Source organism: Vicugna pacos, chromosome 14 (assembly GCF_048564905.1).
Source record: "Vicugna pacos chromosome 14, VicPac4, whole genome shotgun sequence".
Taxonomy (NCBI): domain Eukaryota; kingdom Metazoa; phylum Chordata; class Mammalia; order Artiodactyla; family Camelidae; genus Vicugna; species Vicugna pacos.
The window spans coordinates 51,660,908-51,673,749 of NC_133000.1; the positions used below are offsets into that span (position 1 = coordinate 51,660,908).

The 12,842-nt window shown below is 32.9% G+C and overlaps 1 non-coding gene across 1 annotated transcript; it reads right to left on the reverse strand.

Moving 5' to 3' along the window:
• Window positions 1-461: 461 nt before the first annotated feature.
• On the reverse strand, window positions 462-567 carry LOC116283248 (U6 spliceosomal RNA). The gene has a single exon (XR_004192808.1). It is a non-coding gene; the product is annotated as a U6 spliceosomal RNA (small nuclear RNA).
• Window positions 568-12,842: the final 12,275 nt, after the last annotated feature.

Genomic DNA, 12,842 nt, shown 5'->3' on the forward strand with positions numbered 1-12,842 from the left:
CACATTATATATGGCAATAAACTTTATGGAAATGAATTTAATAACATATTAAACGAACAAATCTTATAAGAAATACAACTTAACAGAACTGACCCAGGATACAATATAAATTTTTTTCTAATCCTATGTCTATCAAAATATTGAATTCATTTTCAAAATCTTTAAACTTAAACAAAAGTCCACAACACCAATCTTGCATAATTTTCAAAAAGAGAGAAGGACAAATATTCTCCGACTGATTTTTTTTTTTTGGTAGAAATTTGAAGTGTTTATTTCTTTAACTTCAATAAAAATAGGCACAAAAATTTTAACACAGTACATGGTAATAGATTTTCATAATTTTTTATTGTGGGAATATTACCATCAGGTAATAAAAATTTAGTCTCTTTTTATTGAAGTAACATGTATTTTTAGTAAATATTTTAGATTAATCCAGAAAAATGAGATTATAGGGCCTAACAAAAAATATGGAATGCTTCACGAATTTGCATGTCATCCTTGTGCAGGGGCCATGCTAATCCTTTCTGTATCGTTCCAATTCTGGTATATGTGCTGCCAAGCGAGCACCCAACTGATTTTGTAAAGAAGAAAAACATATGGTCAGTTTAAACTGGATGCTGGAAAAGTATTTTTAAAAAGTCAACTACCAAAACTCTCAACATATTAGAAATAGAGAAGCGCTTCCTCAATAAAGGACAAATACAAAAAAACCCCCCAAAAAACCCTATGTATGAACATTGTGCTCCCTACCTGCCATCCTGTAGGAGGGAATTGAATGCAATTCCTGAAGACTCATTGACACTATATATTGTAAGCGGTGGGAAAACACTACGCTCTCACAGGCACTTATTTCTCTGCAAACCAAGTTTTTGCCTAAAGGTCTGCCAATACTGCTTGTCTATTCACTGTAAAAAAATAAAGTATTTCATTCTGCTGTTAGTAACAAAGGGTGTATATTTCTTACATTTTAGGTACAAAATAAAAAAACTGTGTGAACTTTTCAAGTATATTTGGAAATTCAATCTCTCTCTCTATGTAAATTAATTTTATCCACTAGGTTGGGTTAAGAATCTTGGAAAATGCACATATATTAGTAGTATTAAAATATCTAATAGAAGAAAACTTGAGATTCATTATATTAGCACTTGTCTCTGAGAGACTGAATAAACCAATGGACAATGGCCAGACTGCATATGAAAATAGAATTCAGGCACACAAAACTCTGTCCCATATTCTACAGCCCAGGAAGCCAAACCACAGCCTCTGCAGCACTGTAGCAACTGGCCCCAAATGGTCAGGACTTAATCATTAACTGCCCACTTTCCTAGCTTTTGTCCTGCTACTTAATTTATTTCCAACAGAACCAACCACAGAAAGTCGAATATGCACTAACCACTCACATAGGATGCCTCACTTCCAGCTTATCGCCTATCAGGATCAGGGTATACCTGAAGCCCTTCCCTTTTTCCACTATAAAGCTTTCCCATTCCTCTGCCTGTTTCTGAGTCTCTGGCAAACACAAGTGATGGTGGATTTCTGAGGGCAAACTTATTTCTGAGGGCAAACTCTGCATTGAATAGCCTTTGTTTGTTCTCATTTGGGTGGTCTTCATTTATTTCTATACCTCTCAATTGGAGAAAAATAGCCAACCCCATTCTAACCTGGTAAATAAGTTTCAGTGAACCATTTAATTTATTTTCTATTAAAATTAAACATATTAGAAATGATGGGAACAAAAACAATATAATCAAATCAGTCAATTGGACATGTTTATGAGATTAGTGCAGGATGAGTGGAATTCTTTACAATGATTTGTAGATTTACTCAAATTGGCAGAAAATTTATTTCAATATTAATTAATTGTTCATTCAATTACCTCAGCATTAATTTATTCAGATTGACAGAAAGTTAATTTCAGCATTTATTTCAGTCTTTATGATGTATGAAAATTCTAAAAATGGTTTCCAGAAATAAATTTTCAATAGTATGATGAGGTTTTAAATTTGTATGCATTACAAATAAAGAAATATTTGTTTCTTTTTTATACATGCAAGACACCCTCCACTGGATTCCAAAGTATTTTTAATTCTGATTATTATCTTGGTTTCTTTTCTGTCTTATTTAATATTCACATCAATCTTGTTGCCTTGGAGTCCTGTGACTTAGCAAATGCATAGAGACATCGCTTGGGGGAGTTGATGAACAACAATGAAAAAAATCCTCTGATGGGGAATCATCAACTAACAAGAAAAATGTAGGGAGGGGAGTTAAGTAAATTAAGTCCAACAGTTGTGGGGAAGAAATTCAGATTCAGGACAACGGTGCTATTCTACTGGCAAGAGAATATGATTTGCAGAACAAACCTGTATTGTGATATTTTCAGGTGATATCTGGCTTAGAGTAAAATATAAGACTGAAGCTATATCATCTCTTGGACACACTGCTGCGTACTCAAGTTTTCTGGGCATCCAGTTCTATATAAAATTAGTCCCATCTTCAGTTTCCAAAATGATTTTGAGAAGTTGCTGTGACTTCATGAATTTTTAGTCTGAATGGCATCTTTATTGCTCTCTCCCCAATTGTATGACTTGATTTGAGATATTCAACTTTGGAATTATACCATACCCCAAGTTTTCCAAGCCACCTTTTTAACTTTCAAACTATTGTCCTTTGACATTTGAACAAACTTTCCCCTCATGCTTAAAATGGTTTTCTTTATGTTTATTAAAGACTATAGTAGCATCTTTAAATTAACATGATATAACGTACTCTAGAAAATAACTTGTTTCATTTATTGGAAAGTAAAAAAAAATCCTCTCCTAAAGCTATGCTTTCAGTGTTATTTTATATGATTTTAAATGAGCAGATGCTTTTTCAAACTTAGCTTTTCTGAAAGATAGTCAAAATAAAGTGAATAAGAAACTTTTGGGGATGCAGTTTTCATGAATTAGTTCATTAAACAGAAAAAGGCCTTTGTGAAAAACAATCATAGTAAGCAAAATTTATGTCTCATAATGTGAGCCTGGCTTATCCTGAAGAGTGCAGATTTTCCCGAGGGCTCCTTTTAAATGAGAGGAAGTCAGCTAAATGAAAGCAAAACTTAGGAGAAAATGCAATGGTTAGAATTTTCATAATGAACTACAACTTATTAATTTCCTCTGGATTATGGTCAATAGGACTTGTCTGATAACTATTTGTATATAAAGATATCTCTGTGGCCATATGAGGATGATCATAAAAGAGCGTCACCGTAACAATCACATATGTTCCACCTATGGTGCCATCTTCTCCCATTTACAAAATCGTGCTTCAATCAAATCCTTTCCTTGTTGCTCTGGGAATGTTCTGGACCTTTTTTGGACCAAGTGGTCTGTAATTCTCCTCATACTAATGACAGCTTTTATTTTATTTTTTTTAACTCCTCAGTCTTGTTTGAGTAAATTACTATATAATGGTCAATGAAAATTAGTAGCTTTGGAGACTAATCCCACTGTAGGAGCTTATAGTTCTGCTGATGCCCGCTCTGAGGATATGTTTCTTTGGAGAGCTAAGCCCTTGGTCTACTTTATGTAGAAGCTGATGTTATCAGTGCCTCTGATGGTGGTGACAGCCTTTTTTAGTTTGTACTTCTTAATAAATGACCACCTTGGTCATTTCTGTATCTTCTTTTTCAAAGCACTTCTTAAATTTTGAAATTGAGTTTTCTGTCATTTTATTATTGCCTTGTAGGAATTCATGCTGTATTCTGGTTAGGAGCACCTTTTTAGTTACATTGTGGCAAATAGCTTCTTTCCTCTTTGCCTTGCTTTTTAATTCATTTCTGTCTTTTAAGAAGTTGTTTGTTTTATTGTAGTCAATTACCAATCTTTTTCTTAATGTTTATAAGTTTTTAAGTTTTAGTATTTTTCTGCTCTAAGTTTATGAAGATATTCTCTAATCTGAAAGATTTATGGGCTTATGTTTCACATTCAGACATACAACATCAACATCAAAATGATAATAATTCATATGAATGATATGAGGAAGCTGTCAGTTTCAAGTTTTTATACATGGCTATCTAATTGACCTAGCACCATTTAAAGTGAAGTTATCTTTCCTTGGCTTTACAATATTACCTTTGTATTACACAGAATGGTTTCTTTCTGAACTATACTGATCAATGGTCTCCTTGCCTATCTTTTAGGAAATAAAAGAGTTCTTCACTAGCGCCAGTTAATAATAACTCATTATGTCTAGTAGAGTTAGTATCCTTCTTTGTTCATCTTTAAATCTCTTTATTGTTCTTGATTCTTTGAGTTTTCATATACATTTTAGAAAAAACTTGTCAATTTACTGAAAAACAGAAAAAAATCCTATAGTTTTCACTGGGCTTACCTTGAATTTATTATAGATCAATTTAGAAAAATGTGTATTTTAAGCATTTGAAGTCCTCCAATTCAAGAAAATATATATATATCTCTCCATTTGCTAATATCCTTTTTGATTTTATTCAAAATACAGATTTCTTACACATATTTTTAGATCAATTCTTAGCTATATGACAGCTTTTAATTTTATTGTTACATTTTATTTATTTTTTAACTGGCTCCATTTAAATAAATACAATTGATTTTTGCATACTACAATTGTATATTGATTTTAATCTATTGATCTTACATCCAGGTACATTACTAAATTTACTTACTAAATTTGATAATTTATTTGTAGACATTTTTGACATGGCACATGTACAGTTAAGTCATCTGTGAATAATTAAAGCTGTATTTATTCTTAATTCTTATACTATTAATATTCATGTCTCATTTATTGGCTAAGACTTTCAATAAAATATTGATAGTGAAAATTAACAATCTTTTCTATATTCTGACTCAGAAAAAATGAGTTCAACATTTCAGACTAACTATAATGTTTATTAAAAATTTCTGTACATACTTTTTATTTGAATATATAATTTCTATAATAAAATTTCTAAGTATTTTAATCACAAGTGAATGTTGACTATGATCAATGCCTTATCTGTACTGCATAAGATACAATATCTGTATTGCCTAGTTGCCATGATTGTTTCTTTTCTCTTCTTATTTTGTTAATATATTTACTGATTATTTTAGGCTCTTTCAGTGAAGTGCACAAATCCTAGATCTGCAACTCAATGAAATATCCATACACATAACAAGCCTATATAACCAGTGTGCAGATTAAGAAGGATTGCACTAAACTTCTCTGCCCTCTAATGCCTCCTCCCAGTGACTAACTAAACTATTTGAACTTCTAACTGCCTGTATTAATTTTGTCCATTTTTAACGTTACATAAACTGAAGTTTATTTATGTATCTTTCGTATCTGCCTTTTTCATTCCAAATTATTTTCTGAGAATTCTTTCCATTCGTTCATGTAATTACAATTTGTACCATCGATTTCAGAAGTATTCTATGTGTGAATCTTTTCTACTATGGTGATCATTTAAGCAGTTTCCAGTCTGGGAATTATTATAAATAGTACTGTTACTATACACAGTCCTGGGTGGCATGACTAGTTGGCCTTGTCCTGCTATTTATAATTCTGATGATGAGAGTCTTATTGAATGGCAGTCCATGTCTTTCAGATGCAGAGTGGACAACGGGGTAGAATATTCAAAGGAAAATTCTCCAGAAGACATGATGATGCAGAAGTAAAGGGTATGTATTGTTTATGGGCAATTCTATGTGTTTACCTTGGGGCAGATTTTGATTCAGACTATATTTTCAGGGAAGTTTACTTAGCAAATAACATTGGAAAATAAAGGTGACGTCTTCCCCTATGGTAAAAGGAGGTTTTGTTTTTCATCCAGGGTAATAAAGATAATATTTTCCTTTAGAGCAAGAGGTGACAGGTTTGCTTGCAACTTCTTTTTAAGAGCAGGGGTTTTCTAATCAAGATATTCCTTAGCTGTGAAACAACTCCAGCATATACTTTGCTCCACTTCAGCACCATATGCATGAAATTTGTAATGTATCAGGAGTATATTGGATATGAGCATAAAGCTTATGCTATCTGATGTGCTCTTCAATAAAGTTCATTGTTTCAGAGTGAAGAATCTTATGCTTTCTGGATACATCTATAAAAATGAATTGAAATTGAAGCAGACTAATTTACATAACTTGCAAGTAAGGATAGTCTCAAATCTTTCACAATTTTTAACATATATCTCTTTTATTCTGAATATTTATTTATTTTTCTGGTTTACCTTCTAGTTTAATAATCCTCTTTTCACCAGTATCTAATCTGATCTTCAATGAATTTACTGAGCTTTTAACTCCATTTATTATAATAAGTCTTAGTTTCAATTACAAATTTTATTATAAATTCTGCTTCCTGCTAAAAATTTCTTTTTTTTTTTTGTCTTTTAACTTCTTAAGCATACTAATCTTCACTTATTTTAAAGTCTGTGACTGATAACTGATAACTCCATTATCTGTATCCTCTATGGCTCGGTGCTTTTGGCCAGTTGCTTCTCTTGGTTTTCATTCACATTTTGTTCCTCAGATGCCTGGTTAATTTTGCTTGAGTGCTTAATATATTACATTATACTTTATTAAAATAATTTGAGACTCTGGGTTATATAATCTTCCAGAAAGAATTTAATCTTTGCTTCTGGCAATGTTATCAGGTTGAGATGATCTGAAATTGATTTCAGTTTTAGTAAAGTATTTCTTTCCAGTTCACTGTATTCCTTTTTGTAGTTGTTTGAGAGCTCATTCCAAATTTTATGGATTTTTTTTCAAGGTAGCCTTGAACTCCAATTTTCTTTCCCTAGGTCCATGGGTCTGGGGAAAGGTTTCCTTAGCTTCCCAACCTCACAGCTTCTACTTCCAAATCACTGCATTTTTCTAAAAAAGAAAAGCTTACAAATATCTTCTCTCCTCTCCCAGACCCTGCTTTCACACTTACTCACTGCCTTGTTCTTCTCTGATGCATTTTTACTTAGTTCATTAAGTACTTGTTCTCACTGAGAAGTTATTTCACACCATCTAGTCCATCATTACTGGAAGCAGAAATCTCCCAACCTTTTTTTTGACCCAACTTATTTACCACAACTAACTATTCTCTAAAAATAAAATATTTCCCAGTATATCCTCAGTCCATAAATCACCTAAATCTCTTTTGGTTCTGCCTCATCTGTCCTAAAGTAGTATTTAATCACATTTGCATTCTAACATATACAGTATTTATTTTAAAGCAGGGAATGCTAATTTATATCAATTTCTAAATACTATATGTATGTATTTTATATATATATATATATATATATACACACACACACACACACATATATATATATATATATATATATATATATATATATATATCATATAGCTCTAAATATGGTATATACTTGAGAGGAGACCTTAAAATAACAGCAGAAAAATTACACTATAAATCTTTGCCCAAAACTATGAAAAATTATCATGGTATTTTACTAAGAAAATTAAGCACTGGGAAAGAGAAAAACAAATGTATTTCAAGGATCAGAAAAAAAAATGCTCTGAGCTAACACTTTCTAGAGATCCAGTATATCATAGTGGTTAATTGTTTAACTATAGACTTATAGAAGAAAAGGAACATAAATGGAATTTGACCTGAAGCTAACATACATTTGCCTCATTAAAATCCTAAACTCTTCTAATTGTAATATTAGAAAATTTGAGGTGTAAAATTATTAAAGATATCATCAGGAATTGTTATAATGCCCTTATCACCCCATTGATTCCCTGTTCTGAGGAGTAAAGGATTTATAGTAAGGTAAGCACTTCCTCTGAAGCCCCCTCCCACTATCAAAATAGTTCATCAAAAGCAATTACATATCCTTGTCTGAATCATAGGAATTTAGAGGCTTTTAATATATGAGGATGATGATTGCTATTGCAAGCCAGCTTAAATCATTTTGATCTGAACTGAAATCTAAGAAGTCTTGGAGGATAATAGTGCATTAACTCATCATTATAGCTTGTTCTGTTCTAGAGAAGGCCTTTCTGTAGCAAATCAATTCATTCTCTATCAATTTACATCCTGCTGTTGATATAGTAATGTTCCCTTTATCCTCATAAACATAGCATATCACAATCTGTTTATTTTAACCTAGCAAGTACACCAATGTACCTTAACATCTTTCCCCAGGGCTAGGTCATTTCAAACTTGGTATCACTTCTTTGTTTTCAGGGATCTTTAGTGTCTCCTCATTTCATAGGATATCAACACATAGACTCACTGTATTGATAACATCATGCTGATAGGACTGTAGAGTTTAAATTAATAAATAATTTAAATGACATGGTAATGCATTTGTCAGAGAGGGGAAAATGTATTCCACAAAATATATAGAACTTCCATTCAAGGAAGATTATGTGATTCCTCCATATCAGAGAATAAATTGCTACACCTTTTGCTCATTACTGCTAAAAGGGAGATACAGAGGTTTGCTTAATCTGTTTATTTTGTGTTCTGAAAGACAGCCAAACTTAAAAAAGACTGACAGCAAGATAGGTTAACCCTTTATAATAGCTCAGTGAGTCTGTCATTTGGTTCTTTGGTGCAGTAAACTGAGTACCATTCAAGCATAGTGACATTTCAGAATGTTCTACAGAGGCTATAACAATCTACAAGTGGAAACCAAAGTGGAAATTTTTTAGTTTCAAAGGAAGACCATGTCATCTTTTGCATGTAACTATGGTTAATTTCAGAAGTCGCTTTTAGATTTGCAATAGGCCATGAAAGAGCCTATTATTGATAGGCTTGAAACCTTGAAAGGTAACCACACTATCATGCAATCCTAGATGTCCTCTGTGAATTGCTTTTGCTAAGTTGACAGAATTTTTGGTGCACATTATTCTAAAATAGAACTTGAGGTATAGATGTAATTTTCTGATAGGCACAAATATGTTGCATGATCAAAACAGGTCATTAACCTTCCTATCATGATTATTCCTATCAGGTAAGTGTCTCTTCCTTAACTCATACTGTTCTCATAAGAAATTTTCTTTGATCACATGGCAAAGGATGTGAGAAATAACATTTTATCAACCATTCTACATTTTATACCAGTAGAACAACAAGAAATGGACTGTGATGACAATATAGCTTTCTCAGGAGTAGTTCTGAAGGCCATGGGGACAGGGGATGGCTTGCTAGGAGATACTTCTTCAAGTGGTACATCTTGTCATCCAATTTGTTTGGAAGTAGATAAAGCAAGAGGTAAGGATACACTACAGTTCATAGCAAGAATGGTTGATTTTGTCGGACAGTTAAGGAAATGAAAGAAGCAAGTTTGGGAAATTAGAAAGAATGAAGAGAATTCTTGCAGAAATACCTGTATAATGGCCCAGAGTGTGAAAATATTTGTCTCTCATGAGAGTTTTTATCAAAAGACCATTTTGCCAGAGGAAATTTTAATAATCAGCTGAACAAGAGTACTTAAGCAGTATATATAAGTGCCACTGCAGTGCTTTCACAAAGATCTCACAAACAAGAAGTTTTGCAAACCGGAAGCTAGGCAGAAAATCGATGGCATGAACTCCCCATCACTAAGGCTATTTTAGTTATTGCTGCCACTGAGTACCCAAACCTGCTAGAAGAAGTAAGCAGCCTTAAGCCCCTAATATTGTATAATAAACAAAGAGTAGCTTTCATACAGGTCAGTTTTGTTTATCCCTTTCATCCTAGTTGGAAGGTAGCAATTTGTCCTCACTCAAATAGATGCTCATTCAGATTTGGAAAATATTTTCTCCCTTTGTTCCTCTGCCAGTACCAAAGTCTCTACACTGATGAAATGATGACAAACCATGTCAGTATTTTATAGAGCATTGCTTCTGACTAAGGGATTCTTTATACAGCAAAGTAAGGTCATCAGTGGCCAGTGTCCACAGAGATCATTAAGACTTCCTGGTCAGGCATCAATTGTAAACAACATCATGCAAGGTGTAGAATATATTCTGCATGAGTCTAAAAGTCCATAAACAGAGATAGGGGATGACAACCTTCATAGTTACTCTTAAATACCCATTCACACAATATTGGGTTACTATTTCCAGGACTGTCATCTTGTGCAATTAAGAGATTTTAGTATCTCAAAGACAGGCTTTCACTAGTGGATCCATGATGCCTTTGAATTGGAAAAGGTGACAGCATCTTGCCTTTTGGGGGAAAATGGATTTTTGATGTTGGTTTGGGTAATTTTCACAGATTGGAAACATGGAACAGTTTGGATGGAGCCAACATGTTCTCTGGGAATACTTTATTTTTCTTTTATATGTAATGGCAAAGGCTAATGAAAAGCTATTGCAATAGTATAAAAGCAGTACTACCATGGACTCAGATATTTCAGAAATAAAAGTATGTGTTACAAAAGAAAGGTCTTGCACCTTGCCAGTTGAGTTACAGATTGAAATCAAAGGGAATATGGTATAGTTAATGGAGGAGAAAAACCCTGAATTCCATCTATAGTTTAATTAGTTGCAGAAATGATGAATTATTGTTTCCTTAAATTAATTGCCTTCCTTTTCATACACACACACACACACACTTCTTTATGACTTCCTTTTCCCAACTATATATACAGTATATTGCTTGTGGTTACCTGTGTAACTTAATCTGTATTGAGATAACTTTTAGGCATCAGGTCTGAATTAGAGGAGAAATGAACAATATTATGATACCTTGGCCTTAAAATTGTATGAAATAATTGTGTTAGAATTGTTGAGTCTCTCTCTCTCTCTCTTTTTTATTGAACTATAGTTAACTTACAGTATTATATTCATTTCAGGTGTAAAACATAATGATTCAATATTTTTATAGATGGTACTCCATTTAAAGATATTACAAACTAATGGCTGTATTTCCCTGTGCTGTACAATATATCCTTACTGCTTATGGGTCTGTCTCCTTTGGGTCACATGGTTACATCTGAATGAAATTTTCTTTGAAAAAGGAATTGTTGCATTATAGCTCTTGGGGGAAATTTTTAGTTTAGAAGTTTATGTATGAAGAAGGGTTTATGTATATGTTAAACAACCAAGTTGTAGATTATTATGGTCATTTGTTTTATTTCTATTACTCAACATGTGAACACATTATCTATTTTAACACAATTTCCTATTATGCTATTCTGAATTATACTTCCACCTACACTATGGAAGAATAAGGACTCTCTGTTTTCTCTTTTCAGTTCCTAGAGAGTTACAGGTTTATGGCCTACAATCACCCATTTAAATGCTCTTATTTGGAACTTTAAATATAGAAAGAATAGTTTAAAAATAAATGGTCAATCACAGCAATGGTGTGAAGATTACAGTAGAGGTGATGTTGAATGCCACGAAGTAGAAGCAGTGGGAGCATCCAAAAAAGTCAGTTTCTGTGACATATTTGTCAAATTTCACATTGCCTAGCTTCCTTTTTTTTTTCCTGACAATTTTCTAAATCTTGTTATCTAGTCTTTTTGATAATTCTTTGAGCAGCTAGATAGCCTTCCAATAAGTTCCTTTTTTGCTTAAGTTAGTTGCAGTACATCTCTCTTGTTTTCTAACCAGCACCCAAACTGATACAGAGGAAAAAGCATATGAGTTGCTGAAAAACTAAATAAATGGTAATATGTGAGTGTTGAAAACTGATTTTTGTCTCCCTTTATGCATCCTATACAAACAAAAAGTAATTTCACAATATAACTGCATGTTATGTATCAAGGAAACTAAAATATGGGGAAAGGAGCATAATTCTAGGAACAAGAATATATATGAAGGACAGAGACAGAACATACAGGTTCTGGAGTAGATTGAGGAACAGATTCACCAAAGATCAGAGGTACTTTTGATTACTAATCAGGTATAGAAGTTAGAGTAGAAGCAGGATCACTGTGGCTTTAAATTTTTATCAAGACCAAATCAATGTTTCACAAATTCGCCTGTGCATAAGAATTACTTGGGAGCCTTATGAAATTATGAATACAAGACCCTCCATTGTAGATTCTGGTGTAATAGTGTTAGGATGGGTCTAAGAATATCTGTACTTTTATCTAAGTCCCTAGATAATCTCACAATCCAAAATGCCTGGGACAATTTTGGACTAAAAATAATTTTGTATGAATAAGAGTACTAATTATCAACAGATGTTTGAAACTCAGATAATTATGATTTAAAGGCTACATTTGCTCATAATAATAACACAATCATGCTTTTGAAGAAGTTTCAAAATGAGATTTGAAAAAGTCACCCAGTTTTAGAACGTTGTCTCCAGCTCAACAAACTGAAGAGATATAAGTTATTTTATTATGTTGCTTGCAAGTATCTTGGACTTGAAAGTGCAGAAAGGAAGAGCTGATTGTCTGGGAGCCTCCTGAAATAGTCATACACTGCTTTCAAATTCAGTTGGCAAGGATTCAGCCAGAAACATCTGCAAGAATTTAGCACTGAGCCATGTATTCACTGATCTTTCTACCTGTTACTCTAATTACTACACTATAAAATTTTTATTTTTATTCCAGCTTCCTCTGAAGCTGCTGGCAGATTATAGAATAAACACAGCAGGGAAAAGGTGTTTAAGATGAGAAAGCAAAGGAAGAGAGTAAGGCAGGAAGACAGAGAAAATAAACTGGGAAGCTATGTGTCATCATCTATAGAATAACAAACAGACCCTCCACGTCCTACAGTTTCTGCTTCCAACATAGCCTCAAAAGTAATGGAGATCACTTTGAAGTTGGTTAATATATTTGGCAGGACAATATGGTATCAAGCAACAAACTGAGTCCATGTACATATGTTAAAAGAGGGAAAATAAATTCATTATAAGGCTACATAAATTTCTATATATTTTCT